The sequence below is a fragment of the Pundamilia nyererei genome, unplaced genomic scaffold (assembly GCF_000239375.1).
Source record: "Pundamilia nyererei isolate P.nyererei 1_Seehausen unplaced genomic scaffold, PunNye1.0 scaffold00080, whole genome shotgun sequence".
Classification (NCBI taxonomy): Eukaryota; Metazoa; Chordata; class Actinopteri; order Cichliformes; family Cichlidae; genus Pundamilia; species Pundamilia nyererei.
In genome coordinates this window covers 2,330,937-2,342,845 of record NW_005187481.1, presented here as the reverse complement: position 1 = coordinate 2,342,845, position 11,909 = coordinate 2,330,937, and positions in this window count along the sequence as shown.

Sequence of the window (11,909 nt, the reverse complement as noted above, 5' to 3'; positions counted from 1 at the left end):
TGCCCCTTATGTCTGTTTTGCAATATGGTTAGACAGTGGAAAGAGAGAGCGAAAATACACCATACTGATGTTACCGAGGAGTAGCTCATTTTGTTTGAAGGCATTACTATTATAGCTGTGTAGCAGGGGGCAACATTTTGAGTCAGTGTGAAATCAAATAACATGCTGACAAGTTTAAGATGTTTAAATTATGAGATCATTAGCAATCTTTTGCTGTTCTTTCCGTTCTAAGCCCTCTTTGAATTACGCATATACAATAGATTGGCATGTGAATGGTAAACAAGGAAATAAAGTTAAGATGACAGAATTTGACACAATAACCAAATAATATGAACCCTGCATCCTTGGGGTGTCTGTTGATGTGATTTGGCGCTATACAAATAAAACTGAATATTGAATATTCTAAGATCATCATTCTGTACATACCTGGCTATTTCTGGGGATCTTTTGCCTTTCTTTCACAATCCTTTATGTTGTCTTTTCTGCTGTCACACTTTTCAGACAGAGTAGAACATGAGGACACAAAGCCAAGATTATGATAAAGACCTCAGAGTCTTGCTGAGACTGACAATGGTGTGGCTTGTTATCCCTGTAAGTGTAAAATATGAGCAATTTATCAGCACCTGTTAAACAAGCACAGCGTAAATTTGCAGAAATGCGTCATCTTCGACTGTTCCCCAGCAGTCAACCTGCTGCTTCCTCGCATCTTGCAGCCGGCATGTTTTACACAGACATCTGGTGCTTGTTAGGTTAATAGCAAATTGATGTGGAAGAGCTTAAAACCAATTCAAATTATACGCAACAGTTCAGCATGTGTCTTAAAGTTAGTTAAATAGTAATTGACTTCAGTGTGAAACTGCCCAGGCCATCTTTTTTACTTACAGTGGTACCTCAACTTATAGAGCAGCGTGTTTCTTTTCTTTAGGAGAAAAAGATGTCTTTGCCGCATGCTCTTACCAAATGTATTGGACTTTCCTGTGTCGGACCACATATTTGATTGTGAGGATATGTAATATGATAATAGTTGGTGCATCAATTTATTTACTAGTCAGCTCACACTTCACAATGATGTATTTGATAAAACTAATATTATTGTTTGTCATATCAGAATCTAACACAGTTCAGTCCTGAAAAAAAAAAGTATGTACCCATTTATTGCTTGCATAGAAATTCAAAGGGTGAGTAGCAGCCAGATTCCGCTAATCCAGTTGACCTGATTAACTGATCATCGGTGCATTGTGAGTTGGTCTGGTACATTCAGGTGTGTTGATACAATGGCACAGTCTTCCCGGGAGTGGACAGCCCAACAAAATCTTCCCAAGGTTCCAGGACAATCAAAGCCCAGAGAATCGTCTCAAACTCCACATCCCTCCATTAACATGTTAAATGCTAATGTTCAGGAAGGTACAACATCTCTAGAATATTTTGCATCAAGAAACCACAATTGGACATATAATAGTCCCAAGCAAATCCTCAATGTAATGGCTACCCCCCCCCCAAAAAAAGACCTCATCCTGATTGAAATGTTACGGTGGGACCTTACGAGAAGCAATGTTGTAAAGAAGAGTAGGCCAAAAGTTCTCCACAACAATGTGAGAGACTGATGAAGTCATACAGACATACTTCAAGTTATTGCTTCTATAGTTGGTTCTGCAAGCTACTGAATTGTGGAGTGTATTTAATTTTTCACAGGACTCCATGAAAACTGTTTTCACAAGACAGTATATTTTGTCAGTAAGCGTGAAGTGCCAAATCAGCACATCGCTTTTTAAAAATTTGGTTAAAGAAATAAATTGGAAATATCTACCAGCAGAGCCACTGACTTAAACAAGAAGCAATTTTCCTGGTTTGTTACTGTCTCTGAACGATCCACAATTCTACATGGAAATGAGTCATCAAACCTACATGATGACGTATGTAATTAGGTTTGTAAAGTACCCTAGAAAGAGATCTTTAATAAAGTTAGCAAGACAGCCATGTCATATCACTCATTTTTCTTTATCACACAGCAATATGATACTGTTTTTGTTAAAAATTGAATACAGTGTGATTGCATTGTTCTCACTCTATATTGAAGCAATTTCAAAAATTTCCATCCCAAGAAGTTTAATAAAAAGCACCTAAAAACACCTGCATATTTCTCCAAGTACCACTTGTTTAAAATTCCACTGAAATGAAATTTCTTCATTGCATGTTTTCTCCATTTTTTATTTTATATATGAGTGTATGTCTATCTCTTTATGCAACTGATCGACTGATTGTCTCAGTGCATGGACTAAGCATATATCAACCATTCTGTGAAGTCACATTCTGGTCTCACTCATCTTAAAAAGAGGAGCAATTAGAGAAGTCACTGAGGGAGTGTCATTTAAAATGTAACTGAAAAACTGTATATCCATGGTTCCTTGCTCAGAGCTGTAAAGAGAAATGTGTGTCTTGATTTTTAAAATACTGACCTACTTCCACAAGTACCAGACGTGACTGTTTTCTAAAGTCTAAATGCTAAAACCAGAGACCGTTGACAAACAAATACTCTATCTGAATCTTCCAATGTTCACCCAAAATAATTTTGACACGTTTTATGAATTCCACATGACAGTATCTCATCCTTAAAACCCCTAATGCTACACTGTTAAAAAAAAAAAAATCCTAAAAAAACAGTAATATTCCGGCAGCTGGGACGCCAAAATACTACCGTAAAATAACAGAAAATAACTTTCTCATAAAAATACAGTTATTTTCAGTAATGAAAATAGAGTTTGTTGCGCTAATTTTACATGGGATTTTGCATTTTCTAAGTGCTTTTAGACATTGAATTAGGAACATTTTAACGTGAGTAAACAATGAAATTACCTATAAGCAAGGTCAATGAATGTGCCAACATGAATAATAATGCTTAAATTTACAGAAATATACAGTTAACAGTTGGGATAAATAACATTATTTGATGTAAAAAAAATTGTAAATTTAATTATATTTGATGTTATACAGCACAAAATAATTTATCTTTCAAAACAGGTCAGAAAACTAGATATTGGCTTTAAAATTACAATTCACTGTCAATTTTACATAATATCACATGTAAATTTAGATTTTAAGTGTAATTTAACATAAATTTCCTGAATATTTACTGGACTTTCAGTTTGAATTAAGTGCTAATTAAATGCTCCCTGTAAGATTGTGGGTTTTTTCTGTCACAAAACACCCAAAGAACCCTTATTAAACAAAACCCCTGATTATAATTACATCAAGATTATGTTAATTCTTGATCATATGTTGTGTATGAGCAGTTTGTATAGGTTTATTTTACTTATAAGACATGAGACATGGTTTCAATCATTAACATGGATTTTATTGACAAGAAGCTAACACTTCCTGGAACAATCCAAGAACAACTAACACTTATGCATAAACAAAGGCACGTAGAAAAAAAGAATGTAATGCAAACGCACATTTGAGTACAAAAGAAGGGGGCGATGCCACCTCGAACGTTCATCTGCCTCCCCACATCTGGAGCAACGAAAAGGGGTATATTTGAGGCACATAACCTGCAGGTTTAGAAGTAGCTCTAGCTTTCTGAAAGTCTCACATTCAGGGCTGCTGCTGGCCATTTGGGTTCCCTTGGAGAAATTTGCAAAGTAATCATATGCAAAGAACAACACGAGTAAAACAAAAGCCTCATTGTTATGCTGATTATACTTAACTGATGTATTGATATGTTGTAAGTTGTCACTTTAACACAAACTTTTACCAAAATAACTGAACGAATGGGACTGTGTTTGCAGAGCAAGCACCACAAGTGTCAATGAATAGCCTATTACAATGAACTGAGATGAAGATAATACTTAAGACAATGCTACACCTAAAGCAGGACAAAGTGATAGAGAGCCTGTCAGCAGACAGTAACATACCAACTGGCTAGCACTAATGCTAGCTAAATGTGAATAGGATTTGCAGCCTATATTTCACTTTTTCCCTATCAACCGGGCCACCCGTGCTGTTGACATTGACCATGAACCAGAGACCAGTGTTACTGAACAACAGATATAGTTATCCTCAGGATAAAAATAAGAACTTTTTATGCTCTCCACTCATAGTCCGCAATTTTGGCAATCAACGTCAGAACCTTTGGATTGACTGCAAGGTTTTTCTTAGATGTGTTCCACTCCACTTTGGATCACTTGTCGGGGTTTAGCTTAAGGCATCTGTCGAATGAAAAACAACAACTTCATTAAGAAACTGAGGACTGGACTGTATGTGTTTTTTTACATTTGCAATGAATCTAAGTGTAGATTGAGCTTGCTTTTGAGTGCGCGTTTGGACATACAGGTCATTGTGGAACAGAGGGGTGATGCAAAGATGTTTGGTTAACCTGTGAGTCTATTGCAAATGCTGTTTCAGGGTAGTGAAACATCTGTGAACATCTACTACTCAAAGGTCTCTTTCTATAACTTGACATGAGCATGAATCAAGGATATTTCAGAGACAGCCATCTGAAACATAAATATTAGTTATTTGTTGATTTATCAATCTGCAAATCATCTCAACACTCAAGCATTGCTCATTCTTATGTGTTTTAGCTGCAAATGAAAGGAGATCTGATGATTTGATTTGGATTGCATAACTTTAGATTTCACTGTCTCACCATTCTCATGTCTCAATGCATAAAATTGACTGGTGCTGCCTTACCATTGCAAGAATTCCAAGGTTGCTGCCTGGGCTACTGGATAAGAAATGTTCGTGCAGTAGTAAGAGCCAAACATCAGGATAAGTGCGTTGCTGAAGATAGTGATATGGCCATTCACAATTGCCTGGTCCACAGATAACATGAAGTGCTCGGCTGCCAAAGTAGAGTTTCCTGTTGTGTACATGAACAAGAGACAAGGGGACAAAAAAAGAAGTCCACACATGACTCAAACAACTAACTGCAATGTTACAACTGATGTATATCAATTACATACACTGGCATGCAGTTTGGGCCCTACGATCAACTACAAGGTGTCTAAACTTTTGCTGTGGGCCTTTTTTTTTTCTGTTTAAAAAAATACGAAAATGATTTTATTTAAAATTAATTGTCATCTATAACTTTAAGCCATTTGGAGATTATTTCATCTTCTACTTGCTTAACTGTTCACATGAACTGAAATTTTGACCATGGGTGCCCAAACATTTACATTAAAGCACCATAACTGCGACATCTTTTGACATCGGTAAATGCAGCACAATACTCACCTTTACAGCTTACTGAATAAATTTGAGAACTTGCGCTACTAATCTGCAGGGGAAGAAACAAAACCTTATGAATCATGAAACCTGCCAAAATTCAAATACGTGTATGCAATGTACGTTTAAATGTAGTCAAATAATTCGCCCCAGCTGCTTTAGCCCTACTTCCTTTCCACAAAATAGAAGGAAATACTTGGCTTACATGTCCATTACATTTTACAGGGCAAAGCTAGCACAGTGGGCTATTTCTATTTCCTATTTCTCTTACAGCACATCTTGGCACGCACGAGCTCTCTACAAGAGTGCAGGTGCGTTGCTAGAGTGGAACAGGTCGCCTATTAGCTCTTAAGTTGCATACTTACTTTCACATTAAGACAAATGCATCAGTGGCCACTGTCATCGTGGGCCCCCTAACGGGTATTAGCGGTGTAGAAACTATCCGCATAGCAACTGCTGTGTTTACACGGTCACAGAAATTTGACAGCTAACAAATTAGCGAACAACAACTCTGCTAGCCAGAAAGTTAGTATACAGCTAGACCAGCCGCTAACTGCACCTTGAACTGACAGACGCCGTCCTTTATCTTCATAGCTAGGGATTCCATGCCTTTTACCGTCTCGGTAAACTACGAGCCATAATGGTCAAGCAATGCCAAGTTGATTCTACTGAGCTGAGTTTGATATACTTGCCTTGCAGCACTGCGTGGATGATCTTTCAATCTCTCTCTTCCACCGCGCTTTCCACAGCCATACCTGCGACTTTGTGGTTCTAATTCATTGGCCGATGTTTATGGTCATGCCATTGACATCCAATGGCATGTCACATTGTTTTCATGACCGCACCATCACCTCAGGTGCAATGTATTTTCACAATCTGACTATGCATATGTACAGAGAACAAGGAGATTATGTTTTATTACATTTACAGTGATTTTATGTTATTTTACATTTCACATGTGAAATCACAGTCGATTTATGTAAATTTGATGATATTGTGGAAAAACAGTACTCAACTGTAAAATACACAGTAAAATAAAAAAACATTACTATTTTTTGGAACAGTGTAGGTGTGAAACTCCAGACTGAGAAACTATCCATCTCTAAGTCTTTTGGACTTTCTAGAAATGTACTCAGAGCTAAGCTAGTCTCAGAGGTTTAGTCCAAGCTCAGCTAAAGCTTGACAAAGAAACAAACTAAAACATGTGCTTACCATTAAACTTTAACTGACACCTAACTATCATTCAAACTGTAAAGAAGGCTCAGGAAATTAAAGGAACTTTCACAGTTTTCTAAAGGCACTAAATTAATCATCTGTAAACAATAGAAGTGCAAATATATATGTTGTTTCCTTATGCCGTATTACATGTCCCATTTTGATATTACTAAACTGCGAGACTACATGTAAAATGTGAAAACCAGTTCTTAACTTAATGTGTACGAGTCTGACCTCATTCATTCAAAAAACAAAACAAAACAAAGAGAAGAACTTCTTGGGTGGTTACCACAAACAGGAGGGATTACAGTTGTTTCTGCTAATGCTTCCTATACCTATGGGCATGACTTGAACATAGATAATTAAACAGATTTTTCTTTGTTTGCCCAAACATAATCAAGGTTAAAGTTCCTTGGATGCAGAAAAGCCCATCCTCCCAGTCTATTAGAAATAAATCCAATGCAAGGCTTCCCCACCTGTCTGTCTTATCCCTTATTCCCCCTCATTATTTTATTTCCATACCTGAACAAAAGCATCTAAAACACTGAGTGTACCAAACCATAATAGGACACAGAAAGCGATACTGCTCACGAAAATTTTGCTTATTCTGATATGTCAGAAGCTCTTTGTGACACCTTTACTAAAATGTAGGGTTAATGCCACACGAGTCAAGCTGATTTAGCTTAAAATATAGCAGATGACTGCACTCAGCATTTTTTAATTAAAGGTCCAGTTATCGTATATAATATTGCGCTCTCATTTCTCCTCAGCACTCCCTTTTTTTATTGTCTGTTTCCTCCAGTGAGAAGGGCTGGCCAGTGATGCCAGCCCAGGGTTGTTTCCGTGGTAATGAGCTGTCAAGGATATAAAGAAGGGTGTTCTTTTTTCTTTGCATATCTCTTCCTTCCAAATAGGGAATGTAGACGAGAGAGCTAGTCTGGCAGCAGCATCTGTGGAGAGCACGCCCTGGGGATTCTAGTGTCACAGATGCAGTTTAAGAACCATGTGAATGGAGTGGCTCTCCCTGACTGCAGGCTGTGGGTCTGGCATGATTAGACCTTTAGATGTGTTTTTGTTGAATGAGAACTGGGTTCTGAGGTGCTCAGAAGAACTGGTCTAAAGAAGTAATTTAATTTACCAACCTCTAATGACAATAAACATAATTTCTGCAATCAGTCTCTGCTCTTTTGGGTTTGCTGATATGTTTCCCTTTGATTGTGTAAGTGCTAATTGCATTTTAGCTTGCCACAAAGAAGCACACTTATTCGTCAGAAATATGTGCTCTTATTGAGACTAATTTTAGATACATTTTCAGCATTTTAATTGTTCACTCTTTATGGCTCTCGCACACACACACTTTGCTTCCTATGATTCTATATTTTTGCTGCACAACAGATGTAATAACCAACTGCAACGGAAATCATAATTAAGATCTGCATTATTAGTTGTTTTTTGCAGTACCTATATAATAGACTTGGAATCAGCATTGTTGATGGACAGAATAGTGATGTGAAACCACAGTTGTTTTCAGGCATTGGTAAGCTGCGTCCTAGTATTCCACAAATAGCGCAATAAGGAGAGAGTAATTCTTTGAAATTAATTGAAGCCGGTCTCTGGCATCAAATATGCAAACTAGACTGTTGCAATAAAGACCCTGCTGACCCTGCTGCTGAGTGAAGCACAGCTGATAAGCAAACTCTGGACAACTTTACTTAAGATTTTTTTTTTTCTTACCTAATTTCTGAAGCCTTTCTTTTATTTCAGCAGTGTCTCTTTTGCAGGTTGATAAAATCTATGGTCATGCTACTTTCTGTCATAATTTTTCTCTGCTGCTGTCACCAGACTTCAGTTTATGATTGTCACCATGTGCATGAGACAACAGCACAACAAAGCCCTGAGTGCAGTACTGGAAAAGAGAAGATAGGGTTACTCAAACTGATGAGAGCTCATTATCCTGCAACACAATCTCTCCAACAAGTATTAATTAGTGTAAATTAAAGATGCACAGAAGCTTGCTAACTCCAAACTGGGGGAAGGGAATCAATGCCAGAACCACCTACCTCCCCAAAAAGGCAACTTAGAGCTGTCATGGTCCTAATATAACTGAGGTTGAATTTCATTTTCTTGCTTTTCATTCAGCTCAAGTTGTATTTTTTGGTTTTTTCAGTTTATTTCCCTATCGATCTGTCTCATATTCCTGAGGTTATGCTTTCACACTCCATGTTTGATGTGAGTATTCTTATTTCAGTGTGTACTATTTGTCCTCAGTATTTGTATTTTTGTTACTTCTTGTTTGTCGTTTAAGAGTACTTATCGTTTGAATCATGTCCTGCTTTGATTCCCTGATTAATTATGTTTTTCTCGTTTCATTACCAGTTACCTATCAGCCTTGAGCAGAAATGGGCAGCGTTACTGTAATCCAATTACTTTTAACTGTAACGAGTAAAGTAAGGGATTACTATTGCAAAAAAGTAAGATAAGATAAGATAAGATAAGATAAGAAGAACTTTATTTATCCCGAGGGAAATTTTTTTGTCATACACATGCTCAATGCAGCAAGCGAGACAGAGGAGCAGAGGAATAAGCTATTCAATATGTACAATAGAATACAAGTGTACAGTAATATACAGTGGGATAGTGCAAAATATAATATCAAATAACTGTAACAAGTAACAATATAACTAATTAGATTACTGTTACTTTCTCGTAAGCATGCTGGATTACTGCGTTACTAAACTGTTGTGTTTGTGAGAGTGTCTCATGACAATGACATACGAGCGTGTGACATCTGTGGCAGCAACAGACGTGTGTAGATCAACAATGGATAATATGAAGCGCAGGAGAGAGTACGACCATGCATCAATTATAGCTTTGAAGTACTGACATTAATTTGAGTTTGACAAAAAAAACATTAGCATCCGCTGTACACTCTGCATGGGAAGAAAACTTCTTTCTACAGCAAAAAATTCCACTTCAAATCTGAGCAAGCACATAGTATGAAAGATAAGCGCCAGTTAACAGTCTTGTTTATTGCTCTCATTATTCAAGGAAATTCTTTTAGATCAGTGTAAACTACACTTAGCACAAGTACTTTTAATATCCTTTTGATAACATTAAGTAACAAGTAACTTGTATCTCAAGGCTGAAGGACACAAGTTAAAACTCAAAACTGCCATAGCAAGTTACCAAGTTCTTATGCATCTCTAAATGTAACTAACACTCACTTCCCGCTCAGCACTTAACACTTATTTTGTCAAGAAGCACTCTGCTGCAGACTGATGCACACTTTGCAGAATTTAATTAGAAATAACTAGGTTACATATGTTCATAATCCACACTGAAGATGAGATTCATAACACTTGATACGGATCCTAAGTGTACAGATGCAACAGTATATTCAGCCATTTGGTAGTCAGAAAGTCTCTGGAATATAGAAAAAAAATCCTGACAATTAGATTTAAACTTTGAAACTAAAGGCAACATGTCCCAAACTGATAGCATTTTTGTTAGTCGGCAGGTCATTACCATAAATCCAGATATTTATTTGTTCCCCTTTGGCACACTCTTGGTAATGTTTAATTGTTATTGTTACTTTTTATTTATTTAACGTATAAATTACTTCTAAACACATGAAAAAAATAACTAGTACTTGTATTTACAAAACCTTTGGTACCCATTTAATTTAAAAAGCTGTAGAATTTTATTAATTCAGTAAGGCTTGAATGAGTAATTTGAACTGCAGTAGGTCAAGGAGGAATTGTCAGCTAAAGATAACTCAGAGCCTGGTAAATACTCTGACCTTTTAAACCTTGTTGCACTCAGCAATCACAGGCTCTTCCTCCAGGCAACTGAAATGAAGCCAATGCCTACAAAGAACATAAAAGCTAAAAACATATCAAAATTTATACACCACAGTACAGCAACTCTCACTGCCTGAAATGTCTGACAAGTTTCAGTGAACGCAGCAATCACAGGGTTGATGCCAGCAGATTGCAAAGCTGATGGCAGACCAGGCCTCGGATAACCTCAAATTTTTAAATGTATAATTAATTAAAAAATTTTGAAGAGGCCCAGTCTTCCATGATATTTCCTCTTCATCATTGCCTGTTTTCGGTTGCCTGAAGCGCTCTTGTAGCAGTTCATCTCAGGGGTGCGTCTTCCTGATGCATTCATGGATGCTCCTTGTTTCTTCCCAGAGTGTGACTCTGACTCACATATCCTCCTCCTCCCTCTTTTCATTGCTTGGAGAGTCTCAGAGTGTGGACTTTGCATGAGACCTTGTGTGCTGTCGAGTTTTCATGTTTTTGAATGAGCATCGTGAATCTCCTCATTTAATCACCTAACTATCCCCGATGGGTATTTGATGACTAGTAGGACTTACTTGTTGATATTGCCGATCTTATTTCTAAAACTAAGCTGGTTTCTTAGCACCTCTCCTACTCTTTAATAGTATTTAGCTATTGCTATGCTCCTTCCTAACCACAGTTCCTGTTGTTCTGTGAAATACCCAGCTACTTTTATCGGTCCTGTATGCTATCCAGCTTTCTGGTAATTCCACTCCTTTGGTCCTGATCACCTTCACTGTCTTTACCAGCACACTCCATTCCAAATTACATAACATTGTTTTCTTCACTGTAAAAATCTAATGAGGTGGGAAAATGACCTGAGTGCTCATTCACTCCCGGTTTATAGCTTGGTGTCATCAACTCAGTGATCGGTCAGTGATGGTCGCTCCACTTCTGGATCTATATTATTATCCACTTGTTGTGATGAGCTACAAGAGTGGGTTGAAGCCTGTGCAGATTTGGTATAGCATGCAAGTGATGAATAACATTTTTCGACCTTTGTGCTTACTTAAGTGTTACAACTTGGCAGGTCAAGGGGAGGTCTTGGGCAGGTCATTGTAAGTTTGAAATTGTTGCTTGAGGGGATCCTTCATCATCAGGATTATTTTGCCGTGTGTTGGACAGTTTGAGTTACCTGTTATTAGTAGTGCACTAATTTGTGCTGTGAGCTTGATTATGCAGATGGAGTGGATAATGGCAGGTAGTATCTCAGAATTTAAAGTTAATTGGAAATTAAAGTGTGTACAAATATCTAAATAAGAGTCTTACTTGGCTACTAAAAGCAATTAAAAGCTTTAATAACTCAGAAGTGTAACTATTAGTGTTGACTTAATAGGGCGCACAAATTTTTGCATGTGCCATGATTAGTGGTTAACTTTTTGTCAGTACGAGTTTTGTTTCCTTTCACTTGAAAAAATAGAAAATGAAATACACACACACACACACACACACACAGATACGCACAAAGGGGTGCAACGATACACAAAATTCACGGTTCATGCCTTTTTAATTTGTCATTTATTAAAATTATAAATATATATTTTAACTCAAAAGTACAGTTTTAAAATTTAACCCTAACCCTTGTGCGTGTTTTTTATTTTGACAGCGAATGCGCACCTGCGGACC